Here is a 12,835-nt window from a genome sequence, read left to right on the forward strand (position 1 = left end):
TCATTGAACCTGAAAACACCCTCTGTACACAAAAGGACAAATGAAAGGTCTTTATTTTGTATTTGTGATTATTATTTCTTCAGAAAAGTTAAATAGATACTCCTGGTTTTAAACACGGCTAACCCTGCCATGACCCTACGACTACGAGGGACACTAAGCTCCGGAGGTAACTTTTGCTCGGACCCCACATAGTCCAACTCTTTTCCCTGTCTGGCATTCCTTATACCTAGTGCGTACTTTGGAGATTCTCTGTCACTAAGTAATCCTACCCCTTTGTCTTGCCTTTTCGTGTTCTGGTCACACAGAGACCCTATCTTGGGACACGCACCATGGAGTTAAGAGCGCAGGATAAGTAATCCCCAGGTTCCTACAAGAGGCACATAAAATTCTCCATACCAGCATCAAATGAAAACAATCTTAACATACACATATGTTTTTCCAGGGTCCTTCACTGATGCCCTGATGAAGATGGCCCTTTAACCAGAAAGCTGCCGAAACGTGATCCAGCCTGGGGAAACCAAGTCCACGGATGACCCACCCAAGTTTCTGCCTGCTAAACATTTGTTTCCACATTGGCATACCCTTAAGAAATGTTTCACACTTCCCTTTTTTTAAGAGACAACTAGTCTGGTGCAGACTGACTAGATGAAATGTCGGTTAGTGGCTCAAATGAAATAAACCACAACAGAAAGATGTTATAAAATGAAATGTCACTTCTGCGCCCTGTAAAAAAGGACAATGAATTGGAGTAAAAATGGAGTGAAAACAATTACACCAATGCCCCCTCACTCCCATTGAAACTTACTTTCTCAATTGATTTCAGAGGTCGCAAACAATGTCCTGTATTGTTACTGCTATTATTGCCCTTCTTGTTACATTGCCCAAGAGAGATGTCAGTCTGGAACAATACTATTGACCCACAGGCCAATTTTTGTCCATACAATCTTCTTTCCTTTTTTCCTCTTATTCGGATCTCACCCATTCATTATATAATTTCTTGTCTCTTTTCCTTGCTCTACTTTCTTCAAACCTTTAGAGACTTGCTTCAAAGTTGTTGCACATGTCTCTCAAAATATTGTTACATGGATAAGAACAAGTTACTCTCTTACCTGGTAACGTTCTTTCAATGGGATGTTCCGACGACGTATTCCATATCTATGACAGTAATCACCACAGCTGTGCTGTTTTGGAAAAGTTCAGCCTCTGCGTCCTGCGTCGATGATGTCGATGCGCCGTCTTCGAGGACCTCCTCCGACAGCCGACATCATCCGATGTGATAAGTAGGACGCACAACGCCCGTAGCCTCAGTTGTATTTTTTTCTCAGAACGTGTGCCACCAGTCTTCTGCCAGTCTGACACACAAAGCCTTGCGGAAACGTAAGCTGCAATCGCATAAGAAATTCTGTAGCGGGGAAGGTAGGGAGGGAGCGATATGGAATACGTCGTCGGACCATCCCATCGAAAGAACGTTACCAGGTAAGAGAGTAACTTGTTCTTCGAGGTGATTGGGTCCTCCCACGTATTCCATATCTCTGACAGACTCCCAAAGCAGTACCAATGCAAGGAGGTGGGAAAAGAATTTAGAAAACAGAAATTTAGAATGCCCAATCAAACTGCGGAGTAAAGGACCACTTTGCCAAAGGCCAGATCCTGCCCACAGATGGAATCGAGGGAATAGTGACGTACAAAAGTATGTACCGAAGCCCAGGTAGCTGCATCACAGATGTTGCGAATAGGAACCCACCTCTGCAGGGCAGTAGAGGCAGCCATACCCCTGGTAGAATGGGCCCGTAAGCCGACCGGTGGGTCCTTACCCGCCAAGCGGTAACACTCAGAGATAGCCAAAATAATCCAGCGAGACAAAGTCTGTTTCGTCACAGCCTGTCCCAAACGCTTTCCAGCGTAACCAATAAAGAGCTGATCGTCCACTCTGACCCGGGACATGCAATAAAAATATAAAAGCTTAACGCTCTCCTAGGATCAAGCCTATGGAGCCTCTCCTCTTCCTTACCAGGATGTGGAGGAGGATAAAATGCCGGAAGAACAACCTTCTGGCCTAAATGAAATTCCGACACCACCTTCGGAAGAAAAGAAGGACAAACTCTAAGGACAACCCTTTCCTTATGAAACACAGTGAAGGGTGGCTTAACAAAGTGCCTGTAACTCACTCACAGGGCATGAATGCAAAGGCTCAAACGGAGCACCCATCAGAAACTTGAGAACAAGGTTCAAATCCCAACCGGGCACCTGGAAAGGTGACGGAGGGAACACATTAGTGAGCCCTTTCAGAAACTGAGAAATTAAATGTATTTTAAAATAGGAACACTCTTCAGACGAGCGCTTAAATATAGACAGCGCCGCCAGGTAACCTTTAATGGTACCCACTTGAAGGCCCCTGTGGGCCAAAGAAAGCAAAACAGACAGAACCATGGGAATTTCACATGCAAAAGGATCCACATTCCTAACCCTGCACCAATCGCAGAATTTCCTCCAACGGCAACGGTACAGGGACTTTGTTGCGGGCCTTCTGGCTGAAAGCAACACCTCCATCACGTCTTCAGGGAGGGCCCAATCCTTATACCTCAACGTTTCAGAAACCAAGCGTGAAGGTTGAGGGACCTGATCTCTGGATGGAGAACCTGATCCCCCTCCCGTGAGAGCAGATCGTCTCGGTAGGGAAGACGACATGGAGGGCAGATGGACAAGTCGAGAAGCTCCGGGTACCAAGTCCTCTGGGCCCACGCCGGAGCAATGAGGATCATCCGGGAACCGAACCTCCGCAGTACTTGCGGGATGACGGGGACTGGAGGAAACGCGTACAGCAGTGGGAAGGACCACTCCACCACAAACGCATCTCCTAAGGCTCTGTTTGGAGGAAATTCCCGCGAGCAGAACCTCTTGCACTTCCGATTGACACTGGAGGCGAAGAGATCCACTTGAGGGGTCCCCCAAAGGGCGAAGATCTCCAGGAGAATCTCCTGAGCCAACTCCCACTCGTGAGAGATCGCGCTCTGCCAGCTCAGAGCGTCCGCCGTCTGGTTTTCGTCTCCTGCCAGATGAACTGCCGCGATCGAAACTTCCTGCTGGATTGCCCAGAACCAGAGCTGCATCGCCTCCCTGCACAGAGGAAGTGACCCTGCCCCCCCCTTTTTGTTGAGGTAGTGCATGGCCACCGTGTTGTCCGTCAGGATCAGGACATTCTTTCCTCGCACAGTCGGCAGAAAAGCCTTCAGGGCTAGCCTGACGGCCCTCAGCTCCAACAGATTGATATGGAGTCTGGACTCCGACGGAGACCAACAACCGCTGACTGTCAACTCGTTGGCATGAGCTCCCCATCCCGTGAGGGATGCTCCGTCACGATCAGGATGAGGGGGACAGCCAAAATGGAGCCCCCCTCATCAGATTGCCTTCGTCGGCCCACCACAGAAGGTCCTGGGCGACCGAAGACGGCACCTGAACAGGGTCCGACATCCTGCCGGTGGACTGAGACCACTGGAGCTTGAGTACCCATTGCAAAGATCTCATCCGCAACCTGGCCTCTGGCACCAGAAGAATGCAGAATGCCATGAGGCCGAGTAGTCTCAAGAACTCGAACGCTGGGAGAGTCTGAGCAAGTTGAAACTTGTGCACCATCTGCTGAATGTGATGAGCCCTCACCTGGGGAGGAAAACACTGCCCCAGGGACGTGTTGAGCACTGCTCCGATGTACTGGAGCCTCCGAGTTGGTGTCAAATACGACTTCTTTAAGTTGAGGGAGAAGCCCAGCTCGTGGGGGGAGTGGCAGGTGACTGACAGATGATCCAGGACTTGCTCGGGAGAGCGGGCCCTGATCAACCAATTGTCCAGGTAGGGGTAGACGTGAATCCCCCCTTTCCTGAGGTGCGCTGCCACCCACTACCATGAGCTTGGTGAAGACCCTCGGGGCGGAGGTCAAGCCGAACGGCAGGACCCGAAACTGAAAGTGCGAGTCGCCAACCACAAACCTCAGGTACTTCTTGTGCTTTGGATGGATAGGCACATGCAAATAAGCGTCCTTGAGGTCGAGAGACAACAACCAGTCCTGAAGTTGAAGGGCCTGGAGGACTTGAGAAAGAGTAACCATCTTGAACTTGTCCTTCCTGAGGAGTTTGTTCAAACCGCACAAGTCCATGATGGGTCTCAATCCCCCGTCTTTCTTGGAAATCAAAAAATAAGGGGTATACCATCCCTTGTGCCTCTCCGCTACAGGCACCAGTTCTATGGCGCCTTTCTCCAGCAGGGATTGAATTTCCTGCGCAAGGAGCGGATCCGGACTCTTCAAAGAGAGATTCCCCGGTGGATTGTCTTGAGGCCTCTGCCGGAAAGGAAGGCAGTAGCCGTGGGTTATGATCTCCAGAACCCACACATCTGAAGTAATGGCGCGCCACTCTGCAAGATTCTGTGCCAGCCTTCCCCCAACCGGCGAACCATGGGACATGGACTCATGACTGAGCTGAAGCGGTTGCGGCGATGCCTGAGGGCAAAGTGGCAACAGCCCGACTGGCCTTGGCACCTCGAGTACCTTGTTTTCCACCTCTGGCACTCCTACGGTGGCACCTTTGAATGACAGCGCCTCTCGCTTTACCAAAGGAGGAGTAATAACGAAAGGAACCTCCCCTCCATTGCTGTCCCATAGGATGAAAAGGCGGAGGTTGTCGAACTGCAGCGCCCAACTACTTCGCTGCAGCTTTGGAGGTCTGCAACCTCTGAAGGCTCTCGTCAGCCTTGCTGCCAAAAAGATGTTCCCCGTCAAAGGCCCTGTTGAGGAGCCGGGCCTGCACATCAGGAGCAGACCCCGACTTCCGCAACCACGCAAACCTGCGTATCACGGTGCTCGCAGCCATGGACTGGCTGACGCAATCTGCCATGTCCAAACCCGACTGAATGGCCTCACACATAGCATCCTTGCCATCCTGAACCATGGCAAGGAAACCATCCCGTTCATCCCCTTCGGGAATATGTTCAGCCGCCAAGGAAACACAGTTCCACAGAGTGTGCGTGAAACGAGACAGGACACAAATGGAGTTGACCGCCTGAAGCGCCATACCCCCTGCAGAAAACACTTTCTTCGCCTAGCCGTCAAAGCGCTTGTCGTCCCTATCAGGAGGGATGGTAGGGTACAACGCCTGCTTTGCTGGGGCCGTAGCCGCCTGCACCACCAAACTCTCAGGAGTAGGGTGCTTGGACAAGTAGCAGGGGTCACTACTGGCTGGCCGGCATTTTCACAGCAAAGACTTGCTCACTGCCGGGAGACTCTCCGGAGCAGTCCAAGCCGCTACCACCCTTCTTTGCAGAGCCATATGGAATGGCAGTACCGGGTCAGTTGGTGGACCAATGTCGAGGATATCCGTAAGGTCATCCTGAACAAACTCCCCTGGGGGAGCAGTCCAACCTAAGTACTCAGTGACCCGTGACATAAGTCGCCGGTACGAAGAATCGGCATGAGTGCCAGGCTCAGGCTTACAAAACTCCACCTCCGGAGAGGTGTCCAGTCCACTAGCATCAAGCAGGGACTGCCTCAGGTCCTCAAACTGGCTATGGTCTGAGAGAATCTCGTCAGGCACCGTGTCAGGCACCATGCCATCATCAGAGCCCTCATCCACCTCTGAAATGAATTCCAGATGGCGGTAAGAAGGCACAAAACTGGAACCAAAGTCATGCTTTACCTTGGCCAGAGCCTTCCTGGGTGGTTCCCCCGAGCCACGGGGTACCCCCGTCGACACAGCCCCGAAAGGCGTCGAGGGTGTCGAGTGAATCGGCGCTGATGTCGAGAGAATCTGTGTTGATGAGAGACACGGCGCCGACAGCGTCGACACAGGCCTCGAGGGAGGAGCCCCGAGCGTGTCCCTCGACATCCTGGGCGACAACGACTTCCTCGGAGGCGGAGCCTCAAAAGAGAGTCCGTCGAGGACCTCAGCGGCACAGGTGTCGATGTCTTCCTCGAAGACTTCACAGGTTCACGCGGTCTCGAGCGCGTCGAGGACCGGGACCTGGACTGGGCATGCCGAGAACGATTCCCCTTGTCCGAGCGGGATCTTTCCCATGAATCGTGACGACCACCCGAGCGAGCGGCGTCTCTTGGCTGATCACGACCGACCCCACTCGGAGGCGCGGACGGACCAGTGCCCTCCGATTCGAGAATCCCCAACATTTTCTTCCCGAAGGAAGCCCATTCCTCTGGTGTCGCATGCTTGGTGGGGTAAGCGACCCGCCGACGGGCGGTGTCCTCGGATGAGGACGGGGAAGGCGTCCGATGATGGCGCTTCCGGGAGTGCCTCGAAGAGGCAGAGGAGTGGCGAGACCGAGACCCACTGGACTTCCGACGACGACGCAGTGAGTCGCCCATCGAGTTGTCCGTCGAAAGCCCTGCAGACCTCGACTTCCGGGGCTTGGACACCTTACCTACCGATAACTTCTTCTTGTGCTCCCGCAAGGCTTTCGACTGGCAGTCGACACAGTCATCGAGGCACCAGAGGCAGGCGTCGTGCAAGTCTGTGACCGACATCTTGGACCCACAGTCCCCGCACTTCTTAAAGCCCGGACGCGGTGTGGAAGACGAGGTAGACATCTGCACGAACAATAACTTCACAAACGAACAGGTTTGAAGAACCGAGATGAACAACAGAAACTCCAAAGAGTCGAGGCGTACCGAGATTCACGAAGCGAACACGTTTGAGGAAAAAACAGAACTGAGGCTACGGGCGTCCTACTCATCACATCCGATGACGTCGGCCGTCGGAGGAGGTCCTCGAGGACGGCGCATAGACGTCATCGACGCAGGACGCAGACGCCGAAAATGTTCCGAAGCAGCACAGTTGTGGTGATTACTGTCATAGATATGGAATACGTCGGAGGACCCAATCCCCTCCAAATGTATTTTTATATATTTTTTGTTGATTCTTTGTAAAATATGGTCTTACCTTCTCCACATGGTGTAAAAAAAGACATGAGTATCTATTTAACTTTTCTGAAGAAATAATAATCATAAATACAAAATAAAGACATTTAATTTTTCCTTTTGTGTACAGAGAGTGTTTTTACATTCAATGATGGTAAATGGAATAATGAAAGTAAAATCCCTGATTTAAGAAGAATCGGATACAGAATTATGACCAATGGTTCTTTCTTTCTTTTGTGGTTGTTCTTCCTTGGTCCTTCTACCATTCTGGGAGGAGAGGTCCCGATTTGAGTTTTGTCTTCAGCAGGAAACCTTTGTGTAGCCCGCTGAGGCTTGAGTGTGTCTGCGAGGAAAGGAAGCACGGGAGGATCCCAAAACTCTGCTATCCCTTGCCTTCTGGTGTACCTGAAAGGAACCAGTTCCCACTGGAGGGGCTAGCTGTCGTAATTGGACAGCAACCCGCCTCTTTCTGTAAACTGCAGGGAGAGCTTGCAGAGAAGGAGTGTGAAATCCTAATAAAAGGTGAGGTTAATGCGGCACAAGGCAAGTCGACATCTGGAACAGAAGATCTGAAGGGTTCCATGTCATTTCACCGACCCCCTTTTTCCGAAGGGTGTTTTGCCGCGAGAGTTTTGCTGCATGAGTTTTACTGAAAAAAATAATTGAAATGTCTTTTCAATTATTTGGGGAGGGGTAATTCCACCCCCAAATACCCCTTAATTTAATTATTTTTTATTTACCCCCCCCAACCCTCTATTCACCCTTTCCCACCCCCCAAAAATGTCGATGGGTTTTTCCGCAAAACTCCTGCAGCAAAACACCCGTCGGAAAAACGGGTGTTGGCAAAAGGATGCAATACCATATGAAGAAGACCACCAGAGACACCTGCACCCCTTTCCAGCAACTGCGAAAAGACCACTGCTGTCCTGGCCTAGTTTTCAAATCAACAGAGGAGCTCCAAAGAGGATGACGCCTTCCCTTTGGCTGGTGGGCCCAACCAGCCATAAAAGGTCCTGCAGAACGAGCCATCCTCAGATGTGCTTTGACCTACCTGGGGTGCAAACCGCAAATACCAGGGGACCTCCAACCCAATCGCAGTGCATCATCTTACTGTGAACAAATTCTCCTAGAACTTTGGTGAGCTCCAGTTGGACTTTCAGAGACAGGATCCTCCTCCTCAAAGTCCTCTCACCAGAGTGCAGGACCGAAGAATGGAGGCGGATTGACCAGGCGGGAAATGTTTGTTTGTTCATCCTTGAAGCCTGTAAAAAAGGCACCAAATCTGCAGACTGACATGGGAGTATGAATAATTCTGTTCTGAGAGTCCTTTCTCTTGACTGCTGCTGCAACATCCCTTCCAGTGTCCCTCCTTTCGTTACCACAAACAAGTAACAGGAGATCGGTGCCAACGCTGCTGCACCGTGAAAGTATCCAGCTGCATCTTTGTCACTCCTCAAGTACTGTGGGACTCGGGGTAGTACTTACCTCAAGCCATTTTGTCGATCCTGTACTGATTCCGGTGTTTGGGTGTTCACCCATACCGTTCGCCCAGGCAAAATGCTTGTGCGACTGTAGGGAGCCTTTCCCAATGTTCCTGTAACCGTTTTGACCCTTAGAAACATCATCCTTACTTGTAATCAAGGAATCCTTTGAAAACTTTGCCTTTTCTGCTGCTGTGCCTCACCTGTTGCACCGCCAATCTGACTTCGATGAACTCATTAATAGGTAGGGGTGGACTACTGAAGTCTTGAGGCCATTGAAAAGCTTTACGAGTCTTTGAAAGTATTGAACTTCTATTACTGGTGCCGAATAACCCTTTTCAATCCTCCTACAGAACATTTACTGAGTGACTATAACAAGTGATTTTACTTACCATTGAACTGCGTTCATGGACTGTGTATTTTCTATTGGTTTACTCACCTAAAGTATTGCTGGTGTTTTCTATTGTGTTGTTTAGTTTAAATAGTACTTAATAACCTGAATATAACTTTGCTTTGTGTATATAAAATACATGTCTATTTTAGTACAACTACAAGTGTGTGAGTGTTTCTTTGGGCCTATGTATTGAGTTCATTGTTCTTACCTACAGTTCACATCCCCCTCCTAAAATGAGCCCGACTGCTCTGCCATTCTACCAGACCTTTGGGTATTACAGACCTATACGAAGAGTTGGGGCCTGTATGCCAAGGGATAGTTTTATAGAGTCCCTCACCTGTTGGTAGACTTTAGGAAAACTCCTTTAACAGATATGTATTTCATAATACTAATGCGATGGGACCATCCTAACATTAAGAGTCATAATACAGGATACACAATTCCACTAATAGAGCTTGGTGTAAATGTCGAGGCAATGTAAACGCAAAACACTTTTTAGTTAACAAATCTCCAGTTTTTAACATAGACAGTAATGTAAGCAACTAAAACAAGGTAAAATAAAAACATACATACTACGTAAAGCACAGTAAAAAATAAAATCAAGAGAAAAGATCATTGAATTACAACTACATTTTGTTGAACAACGATCTCCACAAAAACATACCTTTTTAACAGTAGCTGACTGCATCTTCTCTGGGCCAGTAGACAGACGGCGATATATAAATATAATCCAGTGGCTTTTAGACTTCAGCAGGTATTGCTTTGGTTTATTTTCAGAGGTGCTTTGTAAGTAAAAAGTAAATGAAAAAAGGTGGCTGGGAGAGACTGTAGAAAAACACGTGGCTCACCAAAAAAGAAAATAGATCTATATATATATATATATATTAAAAATATACACCAAAAAAAACAAAAAAAACAGGTGAGGTATTTTCCCTTCAAGTTTGTTCCGCAAGTGTTTTGTTTGTAAGGGTCCAGTCAATGCTGCATTTGTGGTTCAATCCTTGAAAATCCTTATGACAAACAGCAATCCGTAACAGTTGAGGCCAAGATGAAAACTCCATGAACGGAAGACGTGGAGTGGATGAGGAAGATCACAATTGTGGGACAGCAGATTGTTTCATAGTGTGCATGAAGATCCTCCTCAGACCAGGTTAACGCAACCAAAAGCAGCCATTTTGTTTTTCATCTGGCCAATGCAAAATTCAGGCTGCAGAATCAGTCACATACAGCGTTTGTTAATCAGTCACAAGAAGAAGCCACGCCAGCTTTGCTTTTCTAAAAACATCAAAATATTAAGTAGTCTTCTATTTCTTGTTCTTATATCAGATAAAACATATAAATATGTCGAACAGTTTTCAGTCGTTCTCAGTCAATAGTTTATTTCATTCATAATAAACAGTGGAGAAAAGTAAATCAACTCTGCCCATTCGAAATAAAATTTCTTAAAAAAAATATCCTCAAGTCGGATTGTCCAAAGTAAACAAAATCAACCTAATTAAAAAATGTCAAAGAAGTTGTAGAAGTTTGTGCTTTTGGGAAACACGCACACTCCCAAATAGAGGATTAAAAAAAAAATAGAACCACTCATAATTACAAAGGCAGTGCCCCCTAAAGATTGTTCTCTAGCAGCTGTCAATTTTGTCTGCAGTGGGGGAGCAGCTGCCAGGGCTGGAAAGGGGCTCTTCGAGGTCATCCTCGTCAAAACCTTGAAACGTTGACGTGTCACTTTCTGATGTTGCACCAAACAAGTCCTCGGCGTTGATTTTCTCCACCTTTCTGCCTTCTCCTCCCAATTGAGCTGACATGTATGATGAATATATCAGCACATGGGTTAAGCAACAGACACAAATAGTTAACAATACTTTGACAAATTAGCAATTAAAGAAAACAAAGCCACACCCAATAAACAAAACCGGGCAGAGACCCATACATGGCAAAGGCAGCGAAAGGGTTAATTTTTGATTTTCCTCTCTTTGAATGCATTAGTCAAATTTCATACCCTACAGATATTGTAAAATAGGTTAAACAATTTCATGGTCTCCAAGCAAACGAACATCACACAACAATTGCACATTTCAGTTTCATAAAAAACACTGCTGTTTGGCAACACGACACCTTTTAAGTTGCTGTGAAAACCCCCTTTGTTTCTTTACCTTCCTCAAAACGAGAGCATTACATGTTGTATAAGTAGAAATAAAAATATCCAGTTCATGAACCACAAAAGAACTTTAAAAATCATATAAAAAAAAATGTAAAGCTTTAAAGCAATGAATTTTCAAAATCTGTTATTTATAGTTCACCACGGAGAAACTTTTGCTACACATGTAAAAGTGAAAGAGTTCCATGACATGTTTCAAACTATTCAAGCAAGCTTTGAAATGCACATGATTATACGTTTTATGCGAGTGACCTATATCATGCCTACCTTAAGCTAAAGGCTGTATCCAAGTGACTTATTGATGACCATGAATTAAAATACCAAACCATATTTGTATGTCTTTGGTCAATAAAATGCTTTACAACCAAAATGCACAGCCAGAGGCAGATAAAGAAACCATGAAAAGCATTGTTATAAACATCACAATATAGACATATATCATTAGCTGATCTTTAATGTGATTGTTTTGGGGTGTACCAGTTATTTTGATTAACACGCTAATTCTCTGCTCCATGCCAGAGCACTGGGAATTCTATCACTGTACCATGCTCTCTCAGCCTCTGCCCCAAATAACACAATGCCAGCATATTGCCAAACATGATATTAAGCATTTCAAATAAAGCAACCCAAATCAAACTCCATATTCATCCCCTTTGGGTTTAGAGAACCCAATCTGTCAATCCAGTGGAGGTACAAGAGTAACGGAGTTACAAGATGAAAAAAATCCTAAAAATGAAGTGGGAAATGTTGAAAATGGATCCAATACTCGTCCAACTCTTTGAGGATGTACCAACTTTTGCATACAGGAATAGTAAAGCTGTTAAAGACCATCTGATTCGTGCTGATTACTTGCAAGTGAAGAAAGAAAATACTATACATAAAGGGACTCTCCCTTGCAATAATTGCCAGCATTGTAATAACATTATCAAAGGGAGCAGCATTAACCATCCATATACAGGCAAAGTAATCCAACTGCGACATACTAGTACTTGTGATTCAACCAATGTAATTTATGGTATCAGATGCCCATGTAGTCTATTCTACATGGGGTTGACAACCAGGAAAGTCAAACTATGATGGACAGAGCATAAGTCAAATATTCGTACAGGCTCATTACACTCACTGGTAGCACAACATTTCAAACTACACAAACATTCAATAGCACAAGTGAAATGTCCAAAAAGAGGGGGAGACATAAAAAACGACAGAAGGTAATCCACTGGATTGACAGATTGGGTCCTCTAAACCCAGAGGTCGAAGTGGGCAGGAGCGGTGCTCCTATACTTTTTATTTTTAAGTTTCACCGTTCCTATACTTTTATTTTTAAAAGAAACCATTCTGGAATGGTTTTGTTTTAAAATAAAAGTATAGGAAGAAGTTGAAGCTTGCACTTCAGTGCACTGTACTGCACATTCCCATAAAGAGCAGGTGTGTTTGTTTGGGGGTTTGGATTGTGTGTTGGAGGGAGTGTTGCGATGGGGTTTGTGGGGAGCGGGGGCAGGCCAGCGGGGAACATAGTTCCACTACTTCTTTTCGTACACTTAGACCACTGTCTAAACCCAAAGGGGATGAATATGGAGTTTGATTTGGGTTGCTTTATTTGAAATGCTTAATATCATGTTTGGCAATATGCTGGCATTGAGAGCATGGTACAGTGATAGAATTCCCTGTGCTCTGGTATGGAGCAGAGAATTAGTGTGTTAATCAATAGAACTGGTACACCCCACAACAATCGCATGAAAGATCAGCTAAAGATATATGTTGATGTTGGCTAGTGACACAAACTGAAGGAAATCTAGCTAATTGGGAATTTTATAGATCATTGTGGTTTACCAATCGGAATGAATGCATACCAGTATTCTCTTGTTTTTGAGAAATTCTGTTTA

The 12,835-nt window shown here is 46.5% G+C and overlaps 1 protein-coding gene across 6 annotated transcripts in view; it reads right to left on the minus strand.

The window, feature by feature from the left end:
• The window catches only part of DPF3 (double PHD fingers 3), a 773,243-nt gene that overhangs the window by 27,499 nt on the left and 732,909 nt on the right, over window positions 1–12,835 (minus strand). For 2 of the 6 annotated variants that reach the window (XR_011283929.1, XR_011283928.1), the window contains one exon: window positions 9,456–10,589. The exons of the other annotated variants lie outside the window; for them this stretch is intronic. The gene's annotated coding sequence lies outside the window, so the exon portion shown is untranslated. The remainder of the gene's footprint in view (window positions 1–9,455; window positions 10,590–12,835) is intronic. 6 annotated transcript variants of the gene reach the window in all.

Source organism: Ambystoma mexicanum, chromosome 14 (genome assembly GCF_040938575.1).
Source record: "Ambystoma mexicanum isolate Mex_15411 chromosome 14, UKY_AmexF1_1, whole genome shotgun sequence".
NCBI classification, from domain to species: domain Eukaryota; kingdom Metazoa; phylum Chordata; class Amphibia; order Caudata; family Ambystomatidae; genus Ambystoma; species Ambystoma mexicanum.